General features: G+C 36.4%; 1 long non-coding RNA gene across 1 annotated transcript; it reads right to left on the bottom strand.

Annotated features, from left to right (window-relative positions):
• Window positions 1–731: 731 nt before the first annotated feature.
• On the bottom strand, window positions 732–4,432 carry LOC141409778 (uncharacterized). Its single transcript, XR_012431842.1, has 2 exons — window positions 4,336–4,432; window positions 732–1,942 (listed from the first exon to the last, which is right to left on the bottom strand). It is a non-coding gene; the product is annotated as an uncharacterized lncRNA (long non-coding RNA).
• Window positions 4,433–14,101: the final 9,669 nt, after the last annotated feature.

Raw genomic sequence — 14,101 nt, 5'->3', positions numbered from 1 at the left:
AGTAGTTTTTAATATACTTTCTTGGGTTAACCTGTAAATCAGAGGTGGCAAAATCAAATGTCCACAGGAATTTGATAGGTAACAGAAATGTGTGATACTAACAAGAAAGAGCCTGGGGCTGGGGGTATTGGTGAGGAGTTCCTGAATAAACCTCGAAATTACCAGTTCCACCAACAAATTAACACTTTTTTTTTTTTTTTTTTTTTTGAGATGGAATCTCGCTCTGTCACCCAGGCTGGAGTGCAGTGGCCGGATCTCGGCTCACTGCAAGCTCCACCTCCTGGGTTCATGCCATTCTCCTGCCTCAGCGTCCCAAGTAGCTGGGACCACAGGCGCCTGCCACCTCGCCCGGCTAGTTTTTTGTGTGTTTTTTAGTAGAGACGGGGTTTCACCGTGTTAGCCAGGATGCAAATTAACACTCTTAATTTGTAAATTTATAAAGCACCAGACCTGCCAACCAAACATGTTTGGTTCCACATCTGTATTTGGTCCAGCTACTTGAGCTGTTAAATACAACCCAGTTTGTTTTCTAGATATTTTACATTAAGAATACTATCCTCAATTTTAGTCCTGACTCTTTTTTTGCCACTAGTTGCTATCTGTAATTTATTTCTACAGAACTTTATCCATATGCCAGTTTAAGCTGAAAATTGATTTTGTGTGTAATTGCTGAGGGAGGTAAAAGGTGATAGTAAAAAAGGTGAAGATTTAACAGACACAGACATGATTCATAAACAATAACAATTTATTGAAGCATTCATGAGTGAAGGTTCAGAAACTCAAGTTAGTTATTTCACTCAATTCCACCAGATTCTAGGACCTGAATAAAATTAACCATACTAAAAAGAAACTGGTAGACAACAACAAGAATGGTACCATTTATGGGTCACCTAATACGGACTCAGGTACTTGTGTCAAGTTTTTTAAAACTGTAGCAAAATAAACATAACAGAGAATTAACCATCTCAATTGGCTTTAAGTGTATAGTTCAGTAGTGTTAAGCATATCTACACTGCTGTGCATCTATTCTCCAAAGCTCTTCTCATCCTGTGAAACTGACACTCTGTACCCATTAAATAACTCCCTACTTTACCCAACTCCAGCCTCTAGCAATCATCATGCTACCTTCTCTAGCTATGTATTTGGCTACTACAGGGGCCTCATATAAGTGGAATCACAGATTATTCGTCGTTTATGCGATTAACATAATGTCCTCAGTTTCCTGCATGCATTCCTGCATCCCTTTGTTTTTAAGGCTGAATAATATTCCGTGTCTGTATACAGTACATTTTGCTTATCCACGCATCCATCAGTGGACACACGGGTTGTTTCACCTTTTAGCTTTGGTGGGCGCTGCTGTGAGCACAGCTGTGTCCATATCTCTTCTATACCCTGCTTTCAATTTTGGGGGTATATACCTAAAAGTATAATTGCTGGATCATATGGCAATTCTATTTTTAATGTTTTCCACATTGGCTGCACTGTTTTACATTCCCACCAATTTAATTTTAAAACGATTCTAAAAGTCTGTCAACTTCTAAGAGCCACGAGCTTTTGGACATGTCACAGAGGTTCCTCAAGTCTCAATTTCCTCACCTATAAATGAGAATTGTTACCTCATAGTGCTGCTAGGAGTGGACTGAATGAGATTTTCCTTTAAAGGTATTTATGCTTGTTGCCTAGTAACCATTTAATAATTAATTCCTGAGCAGACACATTAGGCTCTTTGATTTGTTTAAGTGTTTATTCCTGTAGAATCTTTCTTTAGTTGGCTAATTTGAATCATGTTGTGTGAACTCTAGTTATACTCTCTGAAATTAACATCCTCCTTCAGTTGTTCTGTATCCATTGTGGGCTTCTGTCATGCTGGTCTTGTTACCGGTGGTGAATCCATACGCATCTGCAGCAACCTCAATTCTTATCTCCTCGGAAAAGGAAGGGCCTAAGGCAGCAGGAGAAACCGAGGCAAGTTTCAGAGCCAGGTTGAAAACTTATTAACAAGTTTAGAGAGGGAATGAAAGGAAGTAAAGTACACTTGGAAGAGGGCCAAGTCGGTGACTTGAGAGCATCCAGTACCCCGTTTGACCTTTGACTTAGGGTTTCACACACTGGCATACTTCCAGGGTCTCGCATCCCTTCTCCTCTTATTCTTCCCTCGGGGTGGCTGTCCGCATGTGCAGTGTCCTGCTAGCGCTCGGGAAGGGCCGCATGCACAGTGTGTTTTCTGGAGTTGTACGCATGCTCACTTGAGGCATTCTTCCCTTACCAGTCAAATCTGCCTGGAAGGTCACATACCAATTCAACTCCGCCACGCTGCCTCTTAATGTGCAGGTTTGAGCCCATTCACTCAGTTCCTGAGATCTTACCGGGAAGCTGCTGATCACCAGTTTTGGGATTTTTTCTAGTTATTGAGAGAGTTCTTTTTCCTGGTGCTGACTGTGACCAAGTATTTTAGAGAGACTGTTTAACCATCGCCTGACCATCTCTGATGGTCATCTGAAAGTCCTGGTTGAAGTAGGGGGAAGTGCTCTCCTGTCCTGCTCATGCCTGACTAGCTACCTACTATTACAGTCTGGGCTCTAATTGCTCCATCATAGTGACCAAGGAATTACCATTCTTTTCTTGAAATTGTATACATTGCATGGCACATATTCACTATTAGTAGAAGTTATCCCTCCTTGCATCCCAACAATGGCCATCCTGTTTCTAAGGTAACAAGTGCTGTTTCAATAGGCTTTACATGAATAGTCACAAGGGATTTTATGTTGTACTTTGGACTTTGGAAGACTGCCGTGATTTTGAGGTTCATACTTTAGATGATTAAAGGAACAAAGGAGGAGAAACAAAATGTTTGTCCACCTTCCATCTCAGGTTTAGTATCTGTCCAGCCTGACCTGAATTAGAAGCAGGACTGGAAATTATTAAGGCAGTGTGGAGAAGCATTTGGGAGTTTTGTAAGGTTATCCCCCTCAGTCTCAAAGCCAATGGCCATGTTTTAGCAACATTGCTTATACCTTAGAGAAAGAAATGCAAAGAATACATTTAGTTGGAGTTTCTCAACAAATGGAACCATGTGCTAATCTGTAGACCTTATTTTAGTCCATTCACATATTTTAAGCCTAGTCAATTTTAAAACTTGTCCAATTACAATTATTAAATAACAATGTAATTATTTGCATCAAAGAATATAAAATTATTTATTTACAATGATATTTAACTTTTCTCATAAAAATGTTTTGGGGAATATACATTTATTGATCTATTTGTAAGCTATGAGAGCAAAGTATAAAATATGTGAATTGTAAACTCCTCCTAGAGAAGAATGTTTGAAAGGAAGACATGGGCAGTTCCATCAAATAAACTGGTTATTGCTAATATGGGGAAGGCTGCTGTGATCTAATTTAACCAAGAAACTGTTGAACATGAATGAAAATCAGGATGGAATGCCATCCTTCCTGTCGATGCCCCTCAGGACAGACCAGGAAAGTTCAAGGATAAGCAGATGGATGCAGATAATTTTTAGCAGAAGACATAGGTTTCATGAGAGAGGAGATAGGAGACTACAATGCTGCACAAACAAAGCTTTTAAACCTTTTTTTTTGACGAAAATATATACACAAAATAAGCAACAAATTCCTTGTAAAATGCACATTGGCTTCTCTTTATACACAAAATCAAAATGCAACAAGACTCTTGAAATTCTGCAATAAAAATTATGAATGAAAATAAAAATAGACAAAAGATTTAAGCAAACACTTTACAAAGGAATATGCATACGTGGCCAATGAACACATGAAAAAGTGCCCAACATCATTAAACGTGAGGGAAATGCAAATTAAAACTAAAATGAAATATCACTATGGATGCATTAGAATAGTTAAGATGGAAAAAAAAAAAAAAAGATTGGCAATGCCAAAATGTTTGTGAGGATGTGATACAATCGGGACACTGGTACTTTGCTGTTAGAGATGGAAAATGATACAACCATTGTTTATTTTATGTCTTTCATTTAAAATGACATTTTTCAAATAAGGAATAATTGAGGGGGATCTGATAAACATAATGTCCAATATCAGTATGAGTAGAAATAATATAGGTTAGTATAAAGAAACGTGGTAAATTACATATAATTAGTTTTATTTTTAAAAATCTAGTTCAATGCTACAGTTGAAATGCCTCCTTCTAGTTCAGAATGAGGGATTTTACTCAAAATAGATTTAAATGCAGTGTGAGCTTAACTACTCTGATAAAGCAAAATTGATGTCATAAAGTATTATGTGGCTCTATTTATCTGCGTGGAATGACTCGTATTTTAAAATATTTCCCTTTACTGACCTCAGTAAGGAATAGTTGATAACTTTCTCCTTCATTCCTCACTTTAAAGAGGGCCTTCTGAGTACTCTCCTGAGTTGCCAGTGCTGTGACAGTCTGAGAAAACAGCAAAAGACATAGTAATATCCAGTTTTTCCGTAAGTTTATAGTAGTCAATTACCTGAAATCACCACTACTGGATTAATTTCTTATCTTTAAGGTATTTTCTCCAAAGAGAACTTGTTAAAATAAATATATATTTCAAGATATGAAAGAAATGTGAAATAATTAAAAAGACTTAAGTGGCACGTTTCACATCAAAAGAAGGCTTGGATATTTTCTATATTCTCCTTGGAGATAGGGAAGAATACACTGACAAAAAATTTGAAAGAAACATCTTATGCTCTAATTGCTGGATGGAAAAAGAACCATAAAACCAATATTTTTATATCCTTAAGAAAACGGAAAAGAAAAGTGGGTTAAAAAGAGAATTAGCATTTATCTGTCACCAACTCCAAATAAAGGATTTTATGTACTTTCTAATTGATATACTATCTCATTTCTATATCCACAGCATTTCTAAGAAAAATTTATTATGGTCCTCAATATACAGAAAATGAATTTGTACCTTCCTAAATTCATTTGCTTACTAAGGCAAGAATTGGCAGATTTCTGACTTCTGTTATTTCTACTACCTAAGCTCTACCAATGTCTATATCTTCCATCTGTATCCAGGAAACTCAAATCTTAGTTTTGGAAACTGGCTAACTATAGAAAATACACTTGTGGTATGAAAAGACTATAAATTTAACCTGAGATTCTATCTCATAAAAGCAAGAAAAGAAAAGCAAATAAAACAAAAAGACAGACAACTGAGAATAATAGTGGAAAAATGCACTGTTGGGCCATTGTGAGATCAGGGATTATACTCTATCATATTTTTTGTTTATGATCTTTATATATAAATTAAATATATATGTGATATTAAAACATATTTCAGTAGTTTGGAAATAATTTTCTAAAGAATGACAGAATTATGGTCTCTAGTATACCTTCAATACACTTAACTGAACAGACTCTTAACATTTGGTATATAAACCTGTGTTATCATCTAGTGGTAAAGTGTTAGAAATACAGACACAGACTCCCTGAATCCCCAGAAGAAGCTAATTCATGAATCCAGAAGGTGCAACATATCATACAAACAATGTGGTCTAATTGCATTCAGCTAGGTTCTCAAATATATACAGATAAAGTTGGATCACAATGAAGGTTGATAAAAGCTTAAATCTGTGCATTTAATGTTCTGTGAAGGTGTGAATAATGCTACCTTCAGAGTTGGGTGGGAAAAGTTTTATTACTTTTATTCAAATTTAAACAATAGGTAAGAAATAGCTTTCCGGATTAAGCACTGGAAAACCACAAAGCCTATGAAACATTGATGCCCAAAAACATGCCCAAAAACGAAAGTGGGAAAATTAAAATAATGGACTATAACTTAGATACAAGCACTATTCTTTCCTGAGAAGAGGAAAACACTGCCAACATGGTGTAACAGACTTGGTCTTTCTCCTAGTGTTTCCCTAAAATTCTCATGAGAAGGAACACTGATAAGATGCAAACATATCAGTAGTACATTGTGGCACATAAGTCCATGAATGCCGTTTCTTTTGGATCAGCAACGAATATAAGAGACTAAGACAGGAAATGGGTACATTATCAATCCTTCCCACACACATTCTCTCAGCACCTGTCATGCCAGTCTCTCTATAAGTTACAAGAGCTAAAGCAAATCAGTAAAGATCTAATGGGGGAAGAACTGACACACAATTACAATCCAAAATAAATGGCATGATAAAGAACTGTGCAACATCTGTGAGCCACAAACAAAAATAAAAAACTGAAATTGGGAGCAAAGAGAAGCGTATGAAAGAGGTATTAATTGAACTTAGCATTGAATTATGAGTGAAGACTTAACAGCTATCTGAGATGGAGAGGATTAGAGGCCTAGAAACATTAAAAAAGCTGTTCCGCTTGAAAAACAGTAAGAAGCTTGAAGAAGGCAAGCTCATGTGTGATGCTGCAGTAAGAAATTCTGGGCGGTCAGAGAGTAATAGCTGATGTGCAGTAGGTGGAATCGTGGAAATGATGAACAGAGAAGATAATCAGGGAAGAAAAAGTCCAACTGAAACTCAAGCTATTGACTTATTGTATGCTTTGTTTTTATATTTTCGTAATTTTGTCATCAATTTAAAGGAATAAACTTTTAGAAGTTAAACTCCTTGGAAGCATTTTGTCTATTTCGGTCAGTACTGAATTCCTCAATGCTTAGAAAAGTACCTGGCACATAGCAGCAGATGAATGAATATGTAAATATTTGTAAATTGAAACTTAAAAATATTCAGTAAATATTTATTGAGCCCTTGATATGTGCTGGCACTGTAACATATAGTAAGCATGTTGACCTTTTGCCCAAGAAGATTAAGTTAAAGATAACTTATAACGGGTGACAAACAAGCTTTTTCAAATGCCTGGGAAATCTACCAGAAGGGCACTACTGAATATGTGTATTACTCTCTTTTGAGTGAGAGCATTTTATTATCATGAATAATCACATGAGACCCTTGATCACTTGAAATGTGTCTATTCCAATTTGAGATGGCCATAAATATAAAAGTCACACAAGATTTTGAAAGCTTGGTGCAAACAAAGAGAATACAAATATCTCAGCAAATAATTTTGTATTGGTTGCATGTTGAAATGGTAATATTAAATATGCTGTCTTAAATAAAATATCTCATTAAAATTAACTTACCCCTTTCTTTTTACTATATATGTGGTTGCTAAAAAAAATGGAAAATTACATACATAGCTCGCTTTATATTTCTACCAGACAGTGCTCTGCTAAAAATCAAAGATTGAATTGTTATTCTCAAAGTATGGGTTGAAATGCCTCTTTACATTTAAATTTCAGACTATATTAATTTTGAATACTGAGGCTACAGATGAATTTGCTAAACAACTTAAGTGACTTAAGTGAGTTGTACAATTAAGAACAACTGTACTCGATTCTATAGGCAGTAACCTAATTCAATACTTGATGATTCAGGTACAGATATAGAGAACCAATCTTGAGCCTTCACAAAGCTTAAGATTTCTTGCTGACTGGAGGGAAAGTAAGAAACTTTCAATAGCTTTTTCTGCAGGTATTCAGATTTGACCTAGTGCCCCAGTTTATAAATGGAATCAATTTCTTTGTGAAGTTCCACTACTTCCTGGATGCAGGAAAATAGTGCAAGCACTGAAATGGCAGAATTGGAGAATAAGATCTACGCTGCTAGTTAGCGAGCTTTGAGACCTCTCTGTCAGAGCTGTATGATTGCGACCCAGTGTGTGCTTCCTGATGGGAAGTGTTTTCCCTTGGGCCAACTCTGCTGCCAGAAATTTCAGAATACTATTTGAGGTGTGTGCATTCATGTGAAATAGCAGTATTGTGAAAATTCAACTTGGCAATTCTATGCAGTATGGAACCAGGAATCAAATAGATGAGGAAGAAATGGGGATGCTGGAGCATGGCTAACAGCAGGGATGGCTGGACAATGTTATTCTGGTCTAGGAAAGTTGTGAAGGGGCTTTATCTAGGATGAACAAATAACTGTTTAAAGAGCATGTAGACTCACTCAAGGCATTTGCAAGACAGAAGGAATCAGAAATCCAACAAACTGCAATGTAACATGAGAAAAAATATTGGTAGATGATCTAGCTCTTAACACTCTTTCTGTCAGTGCCAAAGTTGAGTTCACACATGGTCAATATTCAATCTGAATTTCAGGCAGGGAATTCATTGTTGGTTCACTGTAGTTATTAATGGTATTTGCCAAATAGTCCCAATTCTCTCCACTTCCTGACACATAATAGGATTTTATTTCCTGGAAATCTTGTGGTTTGATGGAAACAGGTGACTAATTGTATCCAAAAATTCATGTGTATTACTCCCTTTTGAGTGAGAGCATTTTATTATCAATTCAATATTATGTGGAATCTAAGATCCACAATATGCTGAGTCACATTGATTACACTACCTTTGACATAATAAGTAGAAACTAACCAGAATTAGACTTTCCATCTAACTTATTTATTATAGGGTTATGTGACATGACAAAAATCTATTTAATATAAAAGTTATTCAATATAAAAAGCTACCCAATCAACTAGACTAAAATTTTTCCATCTATACACAAACACATACATTTTTTTTGGACCAGAAGTAAGGGAAATACAGTGCCGTAACCCATAGGCTTTTTTCCCACAGACCTTCAATCAGTGTTGAGGTTTCCTGATAGGTATTTATCCTCTCTCTTTCTCTAGTAGACGCCTACATTGTCACCATGAATTGAATGCAATATGAGGACTCTCATCTGAATGATACTCAGGGTTCTGGCCTTTTTCAAATACTAGGAAAGTCAGGAGACAGCATCCACATCTGCAGTGGGAACAAGAGCCATCAATCTAAGAAAGCCCAAGGTTTATCTATCTGTAGTGAGAATTTCCATTTCTGTGATTTTTCCCCCAAAGTTGGTGTTGTTTATTTCCTTGTGACTAGCTATTGCGAAATAGTTGGTAGAATGTGTTGATCTGATAATTAATTCAACTACATCTAGCTTTGCGACCCCACTTTTCTGGTGGTAGATTTTAGAGATAATCAAATTAAGCAAAACTCATATATTGACACTAATAAAATGATATTCTCTTATATGGGACTTCATAACATTTTAGACCCTTGTATACATTGAGGATAGTTCCAGAGCTCTCTTTTTCCTATGGCATAATAATTTTCAAGGCCCAAGATAGTGGCTTCTCTATCAGCTTTGGTCTCTGATGGACTACAGTTAAAGATTTCCATCATTAGGCTGGGCGCCGTGGCTCAGCCTGTAATCCCAGCACTGTGGGAGGCCGAGCTGGCAGATCACGAGGTCAGAAGATCGAGACCATCCTGGCTAACACGATGAAACCCCGTCTCTACTAAAAATACAAAAACGAGCCGGGGGTGGTGGCGGCGCCTGTGGTCCCAGCTCCTCGGGAGGCTGAGGCAGGAGAATGGCGGGAACCCGGGGGGCAGAGCTTGCAGTGAGCCAAGATGGCGCCGCTCACTCCAGCCTGGGCGACAAGCGAGACTCCGTCTCAATAAATAAATAAATAAATAAAAGAAAAAAAGATTTCTGTTATTAGTAATCAGAAAGGTATAGACAAAAGAAAAGAATATCATTTCTGGTGTTACTGGTCTGGATTGTGATCTTGGTTACAATATTTACTAGTTGTGTTGCCATAGGAAAGTAAACTCTCCTCTCTGAGTCTTGATTCCTTCATCTTTAAAATAAAGCTAATCATGGCAACCCAGTGAACGATTATGAAGAACAAATGAGATAAAACAAAGGAAAGCCATTCCACAGATGAACAGTGATTCACATTATGATAGGCAGTAGATACGACATTTTCTTTTTGTCTCTAGTTATAGATTTTCCATTTGGTTCCTTTTTGTATTTTTCACTTTTTTAATGTTTAATTTTGAATTTTAGTGGGTACAGAGATATGTATTTCTCTGGGTACATAAGATGTTTTGATACAGGCATGCAATGTGTAATAATCATATCATGGAAAGTGGGGTATCCATCCATTCAAGCATTTCTCCTTTGTTCTACAAAAAATCCAGTTACATTTTTCTAGTTAGTTTTAAATGCACAATTAAATTATCATTAACTAGAGTCACCCTGTTATGCTATCAAATATTAGGTCTTATTCATTCTTTCTAACTAATCTTTTTGTACCCATTAACCATCCCCACCTTCTCCCACCCCCACTGCCCTTTCTAGCCTCTGGTAATCATCCTTCCCTCTATTTCCATGAATTCAGTTGCTTTGATTTTTAGATCCCACAAATAAATGAGAAAATGTGATGTTTGTCTTTCTGTGCCTGGCTCATTTCACTTGATATAATGATCTCCAGTTCCATCCATGTTGTTGCAAAAGACAGGATTTTATTCTCTTATATGGCTGAATAGTACTCCATTGTGTACAGGTACAACTATTTTTTATCCATTCATCTGTTGAAGAACACTAGGTGGCTTCCAAATCTTGCTACTGTGAAGGGTACCGCAACAAACATGGAAGTTCAGCTATCTCTCTGACATGTTGGTTTTCTTTCTTTTGGGTACATATGCAGTAGTGGGATTGCTGGGTCATATGGTAGCTCTATTTTTAGTTTTTGAGAAACTTTCAAGTTGTTTTCCATAATGGTTTTACTAATACACATTCCCACCAACAGTGTACCAGCGTTCCCTTTTCTTCACACCCTCACAGGTGTTTGTTATTGCCTGTCTTTTCTATGTAAACTATTTTAACAGTGTTAAGATAACATCTCATTGTAGTTTAGATGTGCATTTCTGATGATCAATTATGTTAGTATCTTTTCCTATGCCTGTTTGCCATTTTTATGTCTTCTTTTGAGAAATATCTATTCAAATCTTTTGGCCATCTTTTGATTGGATTATTAGATTTATTTCCAGTAGAGTTGTTTGAGCTCCTTAGATATTCTGTTTATTAATTCCTTGTTAGATGGATAGCTTGCAAATATTTTCTCCCATTGTGTGGGTTGCCTTTTCACTTTGTTGATTGTTTTCTTTGCTGTACAGAAGCTTTTTAACTTGATGCGATTTCATTCGTACATTTACTCAAGAAAATTCTGTCCAGACCAATGGCTTGGAGTTTTTCCCCAACGTTTCTTGCAGTAGTTTCCTAGTTTGGGGTCTTTGATTTAGGTCTTTAATCCATCTTGGTTTTTGTATACAGTAAGAGACAGGCGTCTAGTTTTATTCTTCAGCATATAGATATCCAGTTTTCTCAGCATCATCTATTAAAGAGATTGTTTTTTCCCCAGTGTTTGTCCTTGACATCTTTGTCAAAAATGAGTTCAGCATAGGGGTGTGGATTTGTTTCTGGGTTCTCTAGGCTGTGCCATTGGCCTATGTGTCTGTTTTTCTTCCAGTACCATTTTGTTTTGGTTACTATAACTCCATGGTATGATTTAAAGTCTGGTAATGTGATTCTTCCAGTTTTATTCTTTTTGCTTAGGATAGCTTTGGCTATTCTGGGTCTTTTGTCATTCCATATAAATTTTAGGATTGTGTTTTGTACTCTAAATTATCTTTCAATGTAAGACCTCTATATGCTCACTAACATTTGAATAATGATAAAGTTAAAGTGAAGTTGAAGCTGGTCCTTAGCTTTGCAGTTAGATGACGTGGCCATCAAATGAAATAGAGATTATGAAATAAGGGGAAGGCTGCATCCTGCAGTTGTCTCATTGAATAGAATAAGTAATTTGCATGACTGGTTAAAAAATTCGGGTATCCTTCCTCTACATTGACTTTAGGAATGCAATTTCTCATTTACACCTTACGTATGGTACTCAGTCTCCTTTTCTTCCTCGATACATAAATGCCTATATTAACTTCATGTTTGCCTAAATCTAATAGACTGTTCTCTCCTAGCCTTGAAAATCCTTCTCATATCTTTTTAATTTTTTTTTTTTAATTTTTTTTTTTTTTTGAGACGGGAGTCTGGCTCTGTGGCCCAGGCTGGAGTGAGCGGTGCCATCTTGGCTCCCTGCAAGCTCCACCCCCCGGGTTCCCGCCATTCTCCTGCCTCAGCCTCCCGAGGAGCTGGGACCACAGGCGCCGCCACCACGCCCGGCTGGTTTTTTGTATATTTAGTAGAGACGGGGTTTCAGCGTGTTAGCCAGGATGGTCTCGATCTCCTGACCTCGTGATCCGCCCGCCTCGGCCTCCCAAAGTGCTGGGATTACAGGCTTGAGCCACCACGCCCGGCCCCCCTTCTCATATAATTCTTTAAAATTGCTCACCACTCACTGCACTCAGCAAATGTTAAGTTTTAATTGTGAAGACTCATTGTCTTTTGCCTCACGCTACTTTTTCTCTGCCAAGGCTGCACAGCAAGAACACAGATTCTTGCTCCAGCATCTGCTTTACTTTCTGTTTTTCCTTTGACACCATTAGATTTCTGTCTTTACACTTATTCTGGACTTTAGGAGAAGATCAACCCCTGAGTCAGACACTGCATTTGTTGGTACAAAATTGGATGTTCTTTCTGCTCTATTTCACTTTTCACAGTATTTTGGCTCTGGTAATCCTATCCCTGTCTTACTCAACTTGAAGTCTGAGCAATACATAGTCTGTAGTCTAACAATATTTTGATTTTTAACTATGATGTAAGCATTTTACTAAGCATTTAGTTAGGGTCTATATTTGGTCAACAGAAAGAAAGATGCTTAATTTATTTTCCTGGAAAAGTTTCATTCATTCATTCACCAATAGTAGTTTACTTACTAAATACCTAACAGTAAAGGAGGTGTCCAAGAAGGAAAAAGAAAATTGTCCTTTAATGAATTTACAGTCTAGCTGAATAAAAAAGAATAGTCTATTTATCATTTTAGTTTCGTTTTATTAAAAATACTTCAATTCCCTTTTTTTTCACCTTTAGATTAAATGAATTTGGCAACAGCCTAACATATTTGGGCCATGTACAGAGTCAATCTAAAACCATAAGATTTTAATGAAGAACATTCTAATAGTAATTATTAAAGTAAAAATCTGTTTTCTTTATATCTTTATTTAATTTTCTTTAGAAATATAATTTTGAATATTTGTCAATTTAATATGTAGTTAGATAAAAACCTACTCATGATTTCTTAAGTTCAGGACTCTACAGGGTGTACAAATGAATAACTGATGGAATTTACAATGAATTCAAAGAAGAAAATAACCATTTGGATTTATTAATTTTATTGCCCTCAAAGTTTACTTCAATTCTCAACTTAATTGTCCTATGGGTATCTATCCTTTTTTGGTTTTACTTGCTTCACACACACACACACACACACACACAAACAATACTCATATATCATGAACATCCACACATTTCAATTTAATCCAATAGAAAACTCTCATTCACCAAAAGCTTGCTTTGATTTCCATACTTTTGAAGGCCTCCTCAGATCTATTTTCCTGCTGTCCTATTTTCTTTCAGCTTTATCCTTAAGAAAGCCTCTCTGTGATTTGAAACATTTTCCACTGTCTATTGCAATGGTTAACTTTTTATATTTATACCAATAATATGATGCATTTAAGCACTCTGCTGTGTTTTGATAAGATTCATAGGGGTCTAGGCATTTCCAGCTACATAAAAATGTTCAAAAAATAAAGCATGAGGGCAAAACTAAATGCCCTGCTGACCAAAAGAGTTCAGAAGACACGGTCGAATCCTGATCTATAGAAGCATTTTCTGAAGATGGGAGCCACACAGAAGGCTTCATTAACTTCCAAACACTTCAAAATGAAAAGTAGGAAGAAAGTATCTTGGAAAGATTGGACAGCAAGACAACACACTAAACAGGATACACATTATGATAAATAAAGGGGGTTGTTTGATTTAAGGACTATTGTTTTCACTTTCCTTTTTAATGAAAATGGAGAATAAACTGGTAGCTTCGAGAGAGAAAAATAAAGTATTATACTTTTACCAGATATTGATCACTTATGCTTGCTGACTCATATCTTCTAGCCCTCTAAGTTTCAACACCAAGAAAGGGGGAAAAACACTCTTCTCACACTATAATGAACAAAGAAAAAAAGAGGAATAATGTAATTCTTCATAAAATTTCAGAAAAAAAAAAAAGTAACAATTGAAGCTTATCATCCTGTTCAAATATAATCTGT

Source organism: Macaca fascicularis, chromosome 2 (genome assembly GCF_037993035.2).
Source record: "Macaca fascicularis isolate 582-1 chromosome 2, T2T-MFA8v1.1".
Taxonomy (NCBI): Eukaryota; Metazoa; Chordata; class Mammalia; order Primates; family Cercopithecidae; genus Macaca; species Macaca fascicularis.
This window is presented reverse-complemented; position numbering and strand designations above follow the sequence as displayed.